The sequence below is a fragment of the Nannospalax galili genome, unplaced genomic scaffold (assembly GCF_000622305.1).
Source record: "Nannospalax galili isolate Female #2095 unplaced genomic scaffold, S.galili_v1.0 scaffold8, whole genome shotgun sequence".
Lineage (NCBI taxonomy): Eukaryota > Metazoa > Chordata > Mammalia > Rodentia > Spalacidae > Nannospalax > Nannospalax galili.
The window spans coordinates 139,891-152,803 of record NW_008358318.1 but is presented as its reverse complement, the minus strand read 5'-3'; the positions used below and the strand labels follow the sequence as shown (position 1 = coordinate 152,803).

The 12,913-nt window shown below is 43.0% G+C and overlaps 1 protein-coding gene across 1 annotated transcript in view; it reads left to right on the top strand.

Annotated features, from left to right (window-relative positions):
* Positions 1-1,026, top strand: part of Nlk (nemo like kinase) — a gene marked incomplete in the record, with an annotated part of 174,144 nt that extends 173,118 nt beyond the window's left edge. The window contains 1 exon segment of the mRNA XM_008821590.3: positions 1-1,026.
* Positions 1,027-12,913: the final 11,887 nt, after the last annotated feature.

The following is a 12,913-nucleotide window of genomic DNA, read 5'->3' as shown; positions in this document are numbered from 1 at the left end:
TTATTAGAAGTTTTTCTGCTCTTTCTTACATAAAAAAAGAAAACCGAAGCATGCATCTTTCATGTGTGTAAATAATTCAGTTCTGGGCTAATTTCAAAAGAATCCCAACATTGCTGTATAGAAAGAAAACTAGCTTGCACATTTTAGGTCTGTGAAATTTTGTGAGACTTTTCCTGCACTGGACAGTGAAAAATAATAAATAAAAGGCAAAAACAAATTTTAAAAAATTAAAGCCACAAAAAAAAAAGGCACATAGGGGATCATGTCAAATGTGTTTGTGTCCTTAGGCAAAGCTGTGGGAGTCTTGAAATGTCACAGTAGTAAATAACTTATTTCTTTTTTCTGTTGGAACACTGAATTCTTCTGTGCATATGTATATATGAATACAGATTGAAGGCCTCTACCTCCTGGAGTTATACAACTTGGCTTGTTTACCTCCACATGCTGATGATGACTATTTTTTTTTTTTTAAGTTCAATGTGGAGACTTGAAACTTGAATGTCCCTTCCAACTTTTATATTAAAAATAAAAAGACAAGAAAATTGAAGATCGTTTTTCACCTGTACAAGGAGTACTAATGGATCGTCTTAAAATTGGTCTAGGAAAAAACTTGGTGTGTGTTATGGACAATTAACTGTTAAAGTTATTGTAAGTTATCTGTATTTAGCAGAGTATTTTCATCTTGAGTGATCTGAGCTGAATTTGAAGACTATTAAGTTATGTTTGGAAGTTTTAACTTCAATGAAGTAATTATTTGCTGTGAAAGAAACAAACATTGAATTACTAAACAAAGATGGTGCAATATCTTTGTTTTTTTTTATGAGGCTCCTGAGAATCAACCCAACTGAAGCATTTCAATTCACTTGAATGAGACACGTGTTTAGTATCAAAAGAGCCCGAGAAGACACTGGTGAAAGGTACAATCTCAGAGGTTGGTCAATTACCGTGGCACACTTTCTGGTCACTTTGTACAATGTAGATTTGAAGTACAGTGGTGAAAACATTAAATGTGACATTTGAAAACCATGTGTGTCTATCTTCTTTCCCCCGTCCCTTCTTTCCTTTTCAAGGCAGCCTGTGTCCTGACTGGCAAAGTCCTGAGACATTCGTTTATACTTCCTCCTTATCTTTGAGGAAATTAGTTGCTAGATTTTAAATCTTCCCAGAAACTGAAACTTGAGATTGCCAAAAATATATTTGAAACTTAAAGACATCAAAGACTGTGATTTAAGTATGTACAACATGGAAGTCTTTCTAGACACTAGAATCTTCAATCCTGTGGTTTTCAACCTTTTTCTTTTGAAGCAAAGAACCCTGTTTTTGTTTTTTTTTTTTCAGTCTTTTTGAGACAAGGTCTCCCTGTAGCCCCTAGCTGTCCTGGAACTCACTATGCCTCTGCCTCCCGAGTGCTGGGATTAAAGGCATGCGCCACCACGCCTGGCTTTATGGTCTTTTTTATCTTTTTGAGACAGGGTCTCTCTGTAGCCCCAGCTGTCCTGGAACTTACTATGTAGACCACCAGGCTGGTCTTGAACTCACAGAGATCCGCCTGCCTCTGCCTAGAACCCTGTTTTCATGTGAAGTCTTACCCCAATATGCTGGTTAGTTACTTTTCTGTTGCTGTGATAAAACATCACGACCAAGGCAATTTATAGAAGAATTTATTCTGGCTTACAGTTACAGAGGGTTGAGTCCATCATGGAAGGGAGGCATGGCAACAGACTGCAGGCATGGAAGCGGGAGCAAACAGGAAGCACACCCTGACACTCAAAGCCCACCCCCAATGACCTACTTCCTCCAGCAAGGCCACCCTTCCTAACAGTTCTGTGAACCTCCCTAAACAGCACCATCAGCTGACCAAGTTTTCAAATACGTGAGCCTGTGTGAGACCCTTCTCATTTAAACCACCACAGTTGGATTTCAGCACATTAAATGAAAGGAGATTGCTGTGGGTAGACTACTGAAGATACTAGATCCTCTCCCTTCTCTTTCTTTCTGCTTCCTGTCCCTAAGCTGCCCAAACAATTCCAACTGTGCTAGATCAGAAACCAGACTGCCTAGCTTTACAATGATTTCCCTGAGACTGGATAAAACTATTTGATTATTATTTTTGCCCACACTGGCCTTGAACCCAGTATGTTTCCAAAGATTACCTTGAACTTATGAGCCTCCTGTGTTTGCCTCCCAAGAACATTACTGGAGAGGCAACCCAGCGTTTTGTGCATTCTAGGCAAACACTCTACCAAGTAAGCTACACCCCCACCATATTCTTGAGTCTGTGGTTGACATTTACTTCTCCCTATCTTATTTTGCATTGCTGAGGTTCAAACTCGGGTCCTCAAGCATGCTAGGCAAGCAGAGCTATATCCCTAGCAACTTAAAAAAGATCTATTATGCTGGGCATGGTAACGCACACCTTTGATCCCAGCATTCGGGAGTTCAAGGCCAGCCTGGTCTGCATAGTGAGTTCCAGGACGGCTGGGGCTACAGGGAGACCCTGTCTCAAAAAGACCAAAAAAAAAAAAAAGATCTTTTATTTTTATTTTAATGTGTATGAGTGTATTGCCTGCATGTAAGTGTACCCATGTTATGCAGTACCTGTGGAGGTCAGAAGAGGGCATCAGATCCCCTGGAACTGGAGTTATAGACAGTCGTTAGCTGCCATGTGGGTATTGTGTTTCCCAAACTATTTCGAGACCACTTCTTGCTAAGTTGCCCAGGTTGGCCCTGAAATTGTGATCCTCTTACCTCAGTTTCCCCAGTAGCTAGGATTACAGGCTTGTGTAATAGGTCCAGCTCAAACAAAATGAATAGATTTTTTTTTTTCCAAAAATGGGGACAGTTGGCTTCTTTTGTTGTTGTTGATTTTGGTTTTGAATTTTTGAGATAGGGTCTCACTCTATAGCTCGGGCCTACTTGGAATTTACTATTGAGACCAGGCTTGCCTTGAGCTTGCAGCAGTCCTGCCTCTTCCTTCCAAGTACTGAGTCACAGGCTTGAGCCACAAGGCCCAGCTTAGCTACAAGAGAGCATTTCAGAACTCACACTTTGCAACTCAAGTTCTTCACAGATGAATAGAATATATTGACTTGCATCCACTGGGACCTGCCTTGTGAAAAGAGATTTGTGCCTTAAGTGCTTGTCTAAATTGGCTGGGAAGTTCAGAATTTCTAAAGCTTTAATAGAGCAGTATGAACAGATAAATTAGGGCTAAAATCAGCTGCAGTTTGCAGTTTAAGACTCTGAAGATAAACTCTTGTTTGGAAATTTTTTGCTCCTCTATAGCATATCACTTAAAAATGTTAATCTTTATATTAAAATAACATTAACAGTGGAGAGATGACTTGCCCTTCCAAGGGACACAAGTTTGGTTCCCAGCACCCACATCAGGTGACTCATAGCCATCCATAACAGTTCCAGAGGATCCAACTCCCTCTTCTAACCTTCTTGGGCACTGGCATACATGTGTACACACAAATATACAAAAAAGTTAACTCTTTTTTTTCTTTTTTAAATCTTTAGGGGCTAGAGCTCAGCAGTTAGGAACACTTCCTGCTCTTCCATTGGGCCCAAGTTCATTTTTCAGCACCCACGTTGGGCAGCTCACAACTACCTGAAATTCCAATTCCAGGGGATCAGACACCCTCTTCTGTCCTCCACAGGCATCCACAGACACATGGCATATACTCATACAAACACTCATACATAAATAAAAATAATAAATCTTTTTAAAAAAATCTTTAAAAGGGGGTCTGGAGAGATGGCACAGTGGTTAAGAGCACTGGCTGCTCTTGCAGAGGACCCCGGTTCTGTTTCCATCACCTACATGGTAGCTAAAACCTGTAATTCCAGTTCCGGGAAATCTGGCACCCTCTTCTGGCCTTGATGTGCACATGGTGCTTACATACACGCAAGAAAAACACTCATACACATTAAAAACAACAAAAATTAAAATCTTTAAAAATAAAATAGATTGCAAAATTTGCATAAATATTGAAATTAAGAAAAACTGAAATTTTTCAGAAAACTTTACTATTAACAAAGCCTCACTAAAAACGGCTCTAAAAGAGAGTATCTTAATTTCTTTTCCTGTTGCTCTAATAAAATTCCCTGATAAAAGTAACTCATGGAGCCGGGCATAGTGGCGCATGCCTTTAATCCCAGCACTCTGGAGACAGAGGCAGGCAGATCTCTGTGAGTTCAAAGCCAGCTTGGTCTACATAGTTCCAGGCCAGCTGGGGTTACAGGGAGACCCTGTCTCAAAAGACCAAAAGGAAAAAAAAAAAAAAAAAAAAAGTAACTCAAGGCACAAAAAGGGTTTATTCCAGCTCACAGTTCACAGATACAGTCCATCATGGCAGGAAAGACAGTATCAGGAGCTTGGAGCTGAGGGACTAGAGAGATGGCTCAGCAGTTAAGAGCACTGGTTGTTCTTGCACGTGACTTGGGTTCAGTTCCCAGGGGATTCAAAGTCCTTTTCTGCCTTCCATAGGCACTAGGCATGAGTGAATGTGGTGCACTTAAAAACATAGACAATGTTGGGGCTGGAGAGATGGCTCAGCAGTTAAGAGCACTGACTGCTCTTGCAGAAGACCCGGGTTCGATTCCCAGCACCCACATGGTGGCTATGAACCATCCTTAACTCCAGTTCCAGGGGAATCTGAAGCCCTCTTCTGACCTCCACAGCATTGCACGACATGGGTGCACTGACATACATGCAGGCAATACACTCATACACATAAAATAAAAATAATAAGTATTTTAAAAACATAGAAAATGCTCACACATAAAATAAAAATAAATCTTATTTTTAAAAAAACTGAGTGCTGGTGCTCAGCTCTTTTGCCACCCACTTTTAGTGAGAATCGTCTCACTTTTTTTTTTTTTAAATTTTATGTATATATGTTTTGCCTACATGTATGTAAGTGCACCTGTGTCCTGCAATGCCTCAGAGGACAGAAGAGGGCATCAGATCCCCTGGAACTGGAGTTACAGACAGTTGTTAGTTACCACGTGGGTGCTGGGATTCAAACCTGGATCTTCTGCAAGAACAGTATTCTTAACTGCTGAGCCATCTCTCCAGCCCCAAGAGAATCTTCTCACGTCTATTTAACCTAATCAAGATAACCCCACACAGGTGTGTCCAGAGGTGACCCTAAACAAGCTAATCCCTCACAGGTGTGCCTGGAGAATGTTTTCTAGAGGATTGACAACACTGACCATCACTGCGCTTATTTTACTTCAAGAAGAAAAACAGGAGATGGAGAGATGGCTCAGCAGTTAAGAGCACTGGCTGCTCTTGCAGAAGACTGAGGTTCAGTTCCCAGCACCCACATAGAGGCTAACAACCATCTGGATACTCCAATTCCAGGGGATCCGTCGCCCTCTTCTGGCCCTCAAAAGCTTTGCAGGCGGTTGGTACACTTGCATACGTGTAAGCAAAATACTCATGCACATAAAAAAAGAAAAAAAAATTATTTTTTATCTGAGACAGGGTCTCCCTGTAGCCCCAGCTGTCCTGGAATTCACTATGTAGACCAGACTGGCCTTGAACTCACAGAGATCTGCCTGCCTCTGCCTCCCCAGTGCTGGGATTAAAGGCGTGTGCCACCGTGCCCAGCAAAGAAAGAAAATTTTTAAGCAAGTGAGTATAGTGTTGCAAACCTCTAAACCTAATTGCTGAGGAAGACGAAGCAGGAGAATTACAAGTTCAAGGCCCACCTGAGCTGCATAATGATGGCTAATATAGTGACATCATATGTTTTTTGGTTTTTTGTTTGTTTGTTTGTTTGTTTGTGGTATTTTTTGAGACAGGGTGTAGTCCCAGCTGTCCTGGATCACTAGTTAGATAGACCAGATTGGCCTCAAACTCACAGAGGTCCACCTGCCTCTGCCTCTCAAGTGCTGGGATCACAGGCGTATGCCACCATGCTTAGCCTTGCCAAATGTTTTTTAATTTTAAAAAGGGCCAGAATTTAGCTCATTGGTAGGGTGCTTGCCTATCAGGCACAAAGCCCCAATACCAGAAAAATAAGACAAACAGCTGGCTAGGATGTTGCACACTTGTAATCCCAGTGCCCAGGAAGCTGAGGTAAAAGATCATGAGTTCAGGGCCAGCCTGGGTACAACTCGAACCAGGAATGTAGCTCAGTGGGAGAGTGGCTTGTTTAGCATGCACAAGGCCACTGGTTAGATACCCAGCACCACAAAAACAAGTAAAAGAAAAGAACTAAGAGTGAGTTTCTAATGTCAGGATAATGAAAAAAGAAATTGGTGAAAACTAAGCAAACAGTGCATTAAGCAATAATGTCTAATAGAGAGGGTAAAATCAATGGCAGCACCTTCTGTTTTTGTTTTTGAGACAGGTTATTACGTAGCCCTGGCTGGCCTGGAACTATGTAGACCAGGCTAGTCCAAACCTCACAGAGATCTACCTGCATCTGCCTCCTAAGTACAGGGATTAAAGGCATGTGCTACCATGCCCAACCTACAACAGAACATAACTTTGGACACAGGATTTGGAGCAATGGAGCTGGAACTGACCTGGAAGCCACCTCCCCTGAAGGCTAGCTCTCATATCTTTGGAGAGCACACTGGTAAGGGAGAACATCAATCGATGATCCAACCCCAGCTTCAAGGCCTAATAACCATATCAATGACCAGAACAGCATTTGTGTTTTTTATTACATTTTGTGTGTGTGTGTAGGTCAGAGGACAACCTGCAGCACTCAGTGTTCTTCCTCCACTCTGGGTCCTGGTGATCAAACTCAGGTGTCAGGCTTGATGACAAGCATCTTCATCCACTGAGCATCTCACTAGCCCTTATTTTTTAATGACAGTTTCATGTATTCCAAACTGGCCTTGAACTTCTGAGCCTCCTACCTTCACCTCCCAAGCATCGGAGTTTGGAATTACAGGCATGTACCCCCATGCTCAGAGCAGCATTTAAACTAAGATACAACCCTGAATACAAAGAAGACACTCAAGAAGTACCTGGGTATGGGCTGTGTGTGTGTGTTCTTTTTTGAAAGTCTCATGTAGCCCAGGCTGGCCTTGAACTTGGTAAGTAGCCAAGGACATACTGATCCTCCTTCCTCCATTTCCCAAGTGCTGTGATCACTTGCATGTTGCTAGCATGTCTGGTTTCTGCTGCTGGAGATTGAATACAGGCTCTGTCAGAGTCACACTCCCAGCCCTACGTGTTTTATGAATATTCCACTGCCCTGTTTTCCTCCATCCCTATTCTCCCACATAAAAGAGACATATGGCTCAGCTGTTAAGAACACTGGTTGTTCTTGCAGAAGATCGGGGTTCAAATCCCAGCACCCACATGGCAGCTAACTACTGTTTGTAACTCTAGTTCCAGGGGATCCAACAGCCTCTTCTGTTGTCCTTGGCCATTGCATAACACAGGTGCACTCACCTACACGCAGGCAATGCACGCATACACATAAAAAATAAAAATAATTTTTAAAAAGACAATTCTTGCATATCTTCATTAATACCTTGGTGCAATCTTCACATTCTTGGTTGCCAAATAAAGGGACAATTTAAACAGGCTTTTGTTTTGAGACTGGATCTCACTATGTGGCTGGCCTGGAACTCTGTATAGACCAGGCTGACCTCGAACTCACAGAAATCCATCTGCCTCTGTCTCCTGAGTGCTGGAGTTAAAGGTGTGCACCACCACCCCAGACCCAGGTTTTCTTTCTATACCTGAAACTGGGGCTGAGACGGGCTCCATGGTAGAGCACTTGCCAACCATTTATAAATCCCCTTAAGTTCGATGTCCAGCTCCACAAATGAAAAGACCTTAGGCTGGGGTAAATGTAAAGTAAAGCCCTAGGCTCTATCTCCAACACTGCAGAAAAGCAAATAAAGAGAGCAGGAAGAGCAATACTGGTGACCTTCTATTTCACTTAGGCAGCAAATCAATGGCCATGGCACAGCTTGGCTTGTCTCAGATCTTGAAATTTGAGAAGTGAGATTTTATTTGTAGAACCATACAATGAAGGCTGACTTTCTCCAGCAGAAGGTAAATCTGTTTTGACTGTCTGCTTGGCCATTGAGGACTTTGCAGTTTATGTGGTACACATTTTCCGTAATTAGAATTAGCCTGAATCTGCAGCTAAAAAGTTCTTGCAAAATGTATTTAAAGGAAAAGATGAAAGCATACCCCAAAATGTACAAATGTCGGCAAGAATGTGGAGAAATTGGAAGGCGTAGCATTACTGGTAGGAGTGTAAAATGGTACCAGTACTTGGAAAGTAGTTCACCAGTTCTTCCAAAAACAATTAAGCACAATGTCTCTGGATCTCTACATACAGAAATTCAAACAGTGACTCTAATGTGTGCACTCTAGTGTTCAGAGTATTATCCGCAGTGGCGGAAAGGTGGAAACTCAAATGTCCGTCAAGGAATAAATTGTCCTAATCCATACAGTGGAGTATTTATTCAGGCTAAAATGGACAGAAATCCTGATATGTGAAACACTGGCTGAACCTTACAGATTTTATACTAAATGAAAAAGACAGTCACTAAGTATAGCGTAATTCTACATCTATGAAGCGCCTACAGCAGTCACATTGAGACAGAAAGATGGTTACAGGGACTTGGACAACCAGGGATTTGTTGTTCTGTGGGTATTGAAGTTGATTGAAGCCAAGTGTGGTGGTCTGAGCTTGTATTTCCAGTACTGGAGAAGCAGAGGCAGGAGGACCATGAGGTGAAGGTCAGCCTGAGCAGTACAAGACTGCTCAAAAAATGAGAAAAAAAAGTGTGGTGGGGGTACTGGAGGGATAGCTCAGCAGTTGAGAGCACCGGCTGCTCTTGCAGAGAACCTGGGCTCAATTCCCAGCACCCACGTGGCAGCTAACAACTGTAGGTAACTCCACTTCCAGGGGATCCAACGCCCTCTTCTGGCCTTATCAAGCTTTGCATGACATGGGTACACTTACATACATGAAGGCAAAACACTCATTCGTACACATAAAGTAATTTTTTTTTAATTTTAATGAGAAAAAAGTGGGGATTACAGGTATAGAAAATCAATTGCCTGACATAGGGGTTTATTTCTGGCTCTCAGTTCCAGTCCACTGACTCATGCTTGTCCTTTTCGCAGTACTGTCTTGATCACTGTAGCTTTGTAAGGTTCTGAAGTAAGGACGTGTGAGTCCTCCAGCATTGCATTTTCTCAAGATGACTTGGCTATTCTAGATCCCTTGAGATTCCACGTAGATTTTTAGGATCAGCTTGTCCACACACTTGCCTGCTGGAGTTTGAACTGTAGATCAGTTTTGGAGTGTTGCCATAGTTACTGAGTTCTGATCTGTGAACAGGCCTGTCTCTCCATGTCTTTTCTCATTCAATAATTTTCCCCCAGTTTTTGGAGAAAGGCTCTCACATGACCAGGGTTGGCCTTGAACCCACTAAGTAGTTGAAGATGACCTTAAACTCACTGAGGTCCTCCTACCTGAGTCTCCCAAGTGCTAGGATTATAGGTAGGTACCTATCCCACCTGGCTGGATGTTTTACAGTTCTTAGTGTGCAAGTCTATGCTTAATTTATTAAATTCATTCCTGATGCTTTACTTTGGTTTCATTTGGTTGATTGTTTTGTTTTTACTTTTTAATTTTTATTTTTTAATGTGTATGAGTGTTTTGCCTGATGTATACCCAAGGAGGCCAGAAGAGGGAATTGGATCCCCTGGAACTGGAGTTATGGGACAGTTGTTAGCTGCCATGTGGGTGCTGGTATCTGAACCTGGGTCCTCTAGAAGAGTAGCCAGTGCTCTTAACCACTGAGCCATCTCTCTAGCCCTTGTTTTGTTTTGTTTTGTTTGAGAGAGGGCCTCCCTGTAGCCCCAGCTAACCCAGAACTCGCTATGTAGACCACGTTGGCCTTGAGCTCAGAAATCAGCCTGCTTTTGCCTCCCGAGTGCTGGGACTAACAGTGTGTGGCACCATACCTGGTAGGCCTCTCTCTTTTTTTTTTAATTTATTGGGAGGGGGGCTCTTTGAGAGAGGGTCTCCTTGTAGCCCCAGCTGTCCTGGAACTCAGTATGCACACCAGGCTGGCCTTGAACTCACAGAGATCCATCTGCCTCTGCCTCCAAAGTGCTGGGATTAAGGCATTTGCCCCCATGCCCTGCTTTTTAAAAAAATTTTAAACATTTTTGTTTTATGTATATGAGTGTATTGCCTGCATGTAGGTAGGTGCCCCCATGTCATTCATTGTCCTTGGAGGTCAGAAGAGGGTGTCGGATTTCCCTGGAACTGGAGTTATGGATGGTTGTCAGCCACTATGTGGGTGCTGGGAATCAAACCCAGGTCCTCTGCAAGAGCAGCCAGTGCTCTTAACTGCTGAGCCATCTCTCCAGCCCCTCATCTGTTTTTTTTTTTGAGGTGTGGTCTTCCTATGAGCCCAACCCTGATCTGGAACTTCCTATGGAGCCCAGGCCAGCTTAAGAGTACAATGGTTATATATTGATGTATCCTGCAACCTAGCTGAACTCAATTTGTTTTTAATGTATTCCTTAGAATTTTATGATAAAATTTAAAGTCCTGGACAAACATAACCCAAAAATTCTATATAAAGCTTTTCTGTTTTGTCCAGGTTTGATGGTATATACCTGTAATCCCAGCACTTGGGAGGTAGAGGCCGAAGGATCAGGAGTTCTAGGCCAGCCTCAGCTACATAAAAAGTTGGAAACCAGCCTGGGCTAGGAGACCCTGTCCCCCCAAAACACAAATAAATGGCAAAAGTTTTCCTGAGGACAAAAAGGAATAAAATTGTATAGGTCTGATTAAATGTGGCTCACACCTTTAATCTCAGCACTCGAGAGGCAGAGGCAGGCTGATTTCTGTGAGTGCAAGGTCAACCAGGTCTACAGAATAAGTTCCAGGCCAGCTGAAGCTATAAGGAGACACTGTCTCAAAAAGACAAAAAAATAAAACACACACACACACACACACACACACACTGTGGGGCATGGTGGTGCACGCCTTTAAACCTGGCACTTGGGAGGTAGAGGCAAGTCGAGCTCTGTGAGTTCAAGGCCAGCTTGGTCAACATAGTGAGTTCCACGCCAGCCAAGGCTACAGAGAGACCCTGTATCCAAAAAAAAAACAAAAACCCACAGGACAAAACAAACGTTGTCAAGTCCAGTGTGGTGCTCACCTTGCTTTTGAGGCAGGGTGTCCCTTGTTATTTTTATTGCTGCGCTATGTACCTGAGCTTTTGGCCAATTCTCTCTCTGTCTCTATCTCCCATCTGGTAGGAGTGCTGGGGCTAGGAATACAGACATAAGCTCCCTCATCCTGCTGTGTGTGTTCCAGCAATTGAACTCAGGTCATCAGGGTTGCACAACAAACGGTTTCACTAACTGAGCCATCTCACCAGCCCTTGTTATGCCAAGTTTTTAAGCAATTTAACAAATGACACATTATCTGATATACCTTATACATTCAAATTCTCCATCATCGCCAAATTTCATGTATAGGTGTTTTCCCCAAATGTAGAATCAAGGATCACATCTTGCATTTGTTTTCTTTTTAGTGCTAATAGGAAAGGCAGGTTGTTCCTCTGTCTTTTCCTTCATAACAGTCTATCTGCAAAGGTCAGCTGTCACATAGAAAGACCCACAAAGACTTACACTGTCAGTTTGTTTCCTCAGACTTAGGTACCAGTTAAACATTTTTGGAAAAACTACCACAGAAGTGGGGTACAGGGGGCACAGCTTGTCTTATTTTGTGTGATAATACCTGTGACCATTGCTCAATAGTGTTTGCCAGAGGTCACTGTACAGGACCTTTCTCCTTTCTTCCCTTGTAGTAACTAATCTGTAGAGAAATTTGTTGTGTGGTTTTTTTTTTGTTGTAGTTTTTTGGGTTTTGTTTTGTTTTATTGGTCTTTTTTTTTTTTTTTTTTTTTTTTTTGAGGCAGGGTCTCCCCTGTAGCCCCAGATGTCCTGGAACTCACTATGTAGACCAGGCTCACAGAGATCCTCCTACCTCTGCCTCCTGAGTGCTGGGATTAAACGCACACGCCACCACGCCCAGCTGTGTTTTGTTTTTTTTAAATACAGGGCCTTGTGTCCAATCTGGCTTTAAACTTGCTATACAACTGAGTCTGTCCTTGAACTCCTGATCCTTCTGCCTCCACCTCCCAGGTGCTGAGATTACAAGAGTGGATATTACACTGTGGTGGAGAAATGTTTTGCTTTTGTGTCTTTTGGGGGTTTGGTTTTGTTTTGTTTTGTGTGTATGAGTGTATTGCCTGTATGTATGTAAGTGCACCCATGTTGTGCAATGCCCACAGAGGTCAGAAGAGGGTGTCAGATCTCCGGGAACTGGAGTTATGGACAGTGGTTAAACACCATGTGGGTGCTGGGATTCGAACCCAGGTCTTCTGTGAGAATAGCCAGTGTTCTTAACTGCTGAGCCATCTCTCCAGCCCCTCACCCCAGGTCTTATTTTCTAAAGCACCAGAAGCTCCTGAAATGTTACACCGTGTTCCTTCACAGTTACACTTGGTGACAGTCTGCATGTGGCAGAGGGATGTGCCTATTTGGTCCACTCAGCAAGATGCATAAGGCACAGTCTGCTTTTCAGGAGCCTAAGGTCGAGCCAAAAACATGTCCAGAGACAAGGCCAAAGTAGAAAGGGACAAAGTTTCAGAGTCAGTGTACCACAGACATTCACAAGTAGGAATGCCACCAAATACAGGCAAATCAGGGATGACCTTCAACTATATCTTAAAATACATGAGAGGCAGGTCAGGGTAAGAAAGGTGGAGCATTTTAAATGGAGAGAAAGGAGAGCATAGGCAAAGAGAGCTTTGTGCAGTTGCTGCTAAGGAGAGCTAAGCAGCCTGCAGCTGCCCCCACAGCCCCCCTCCCAGCCCCCCTCCCCCG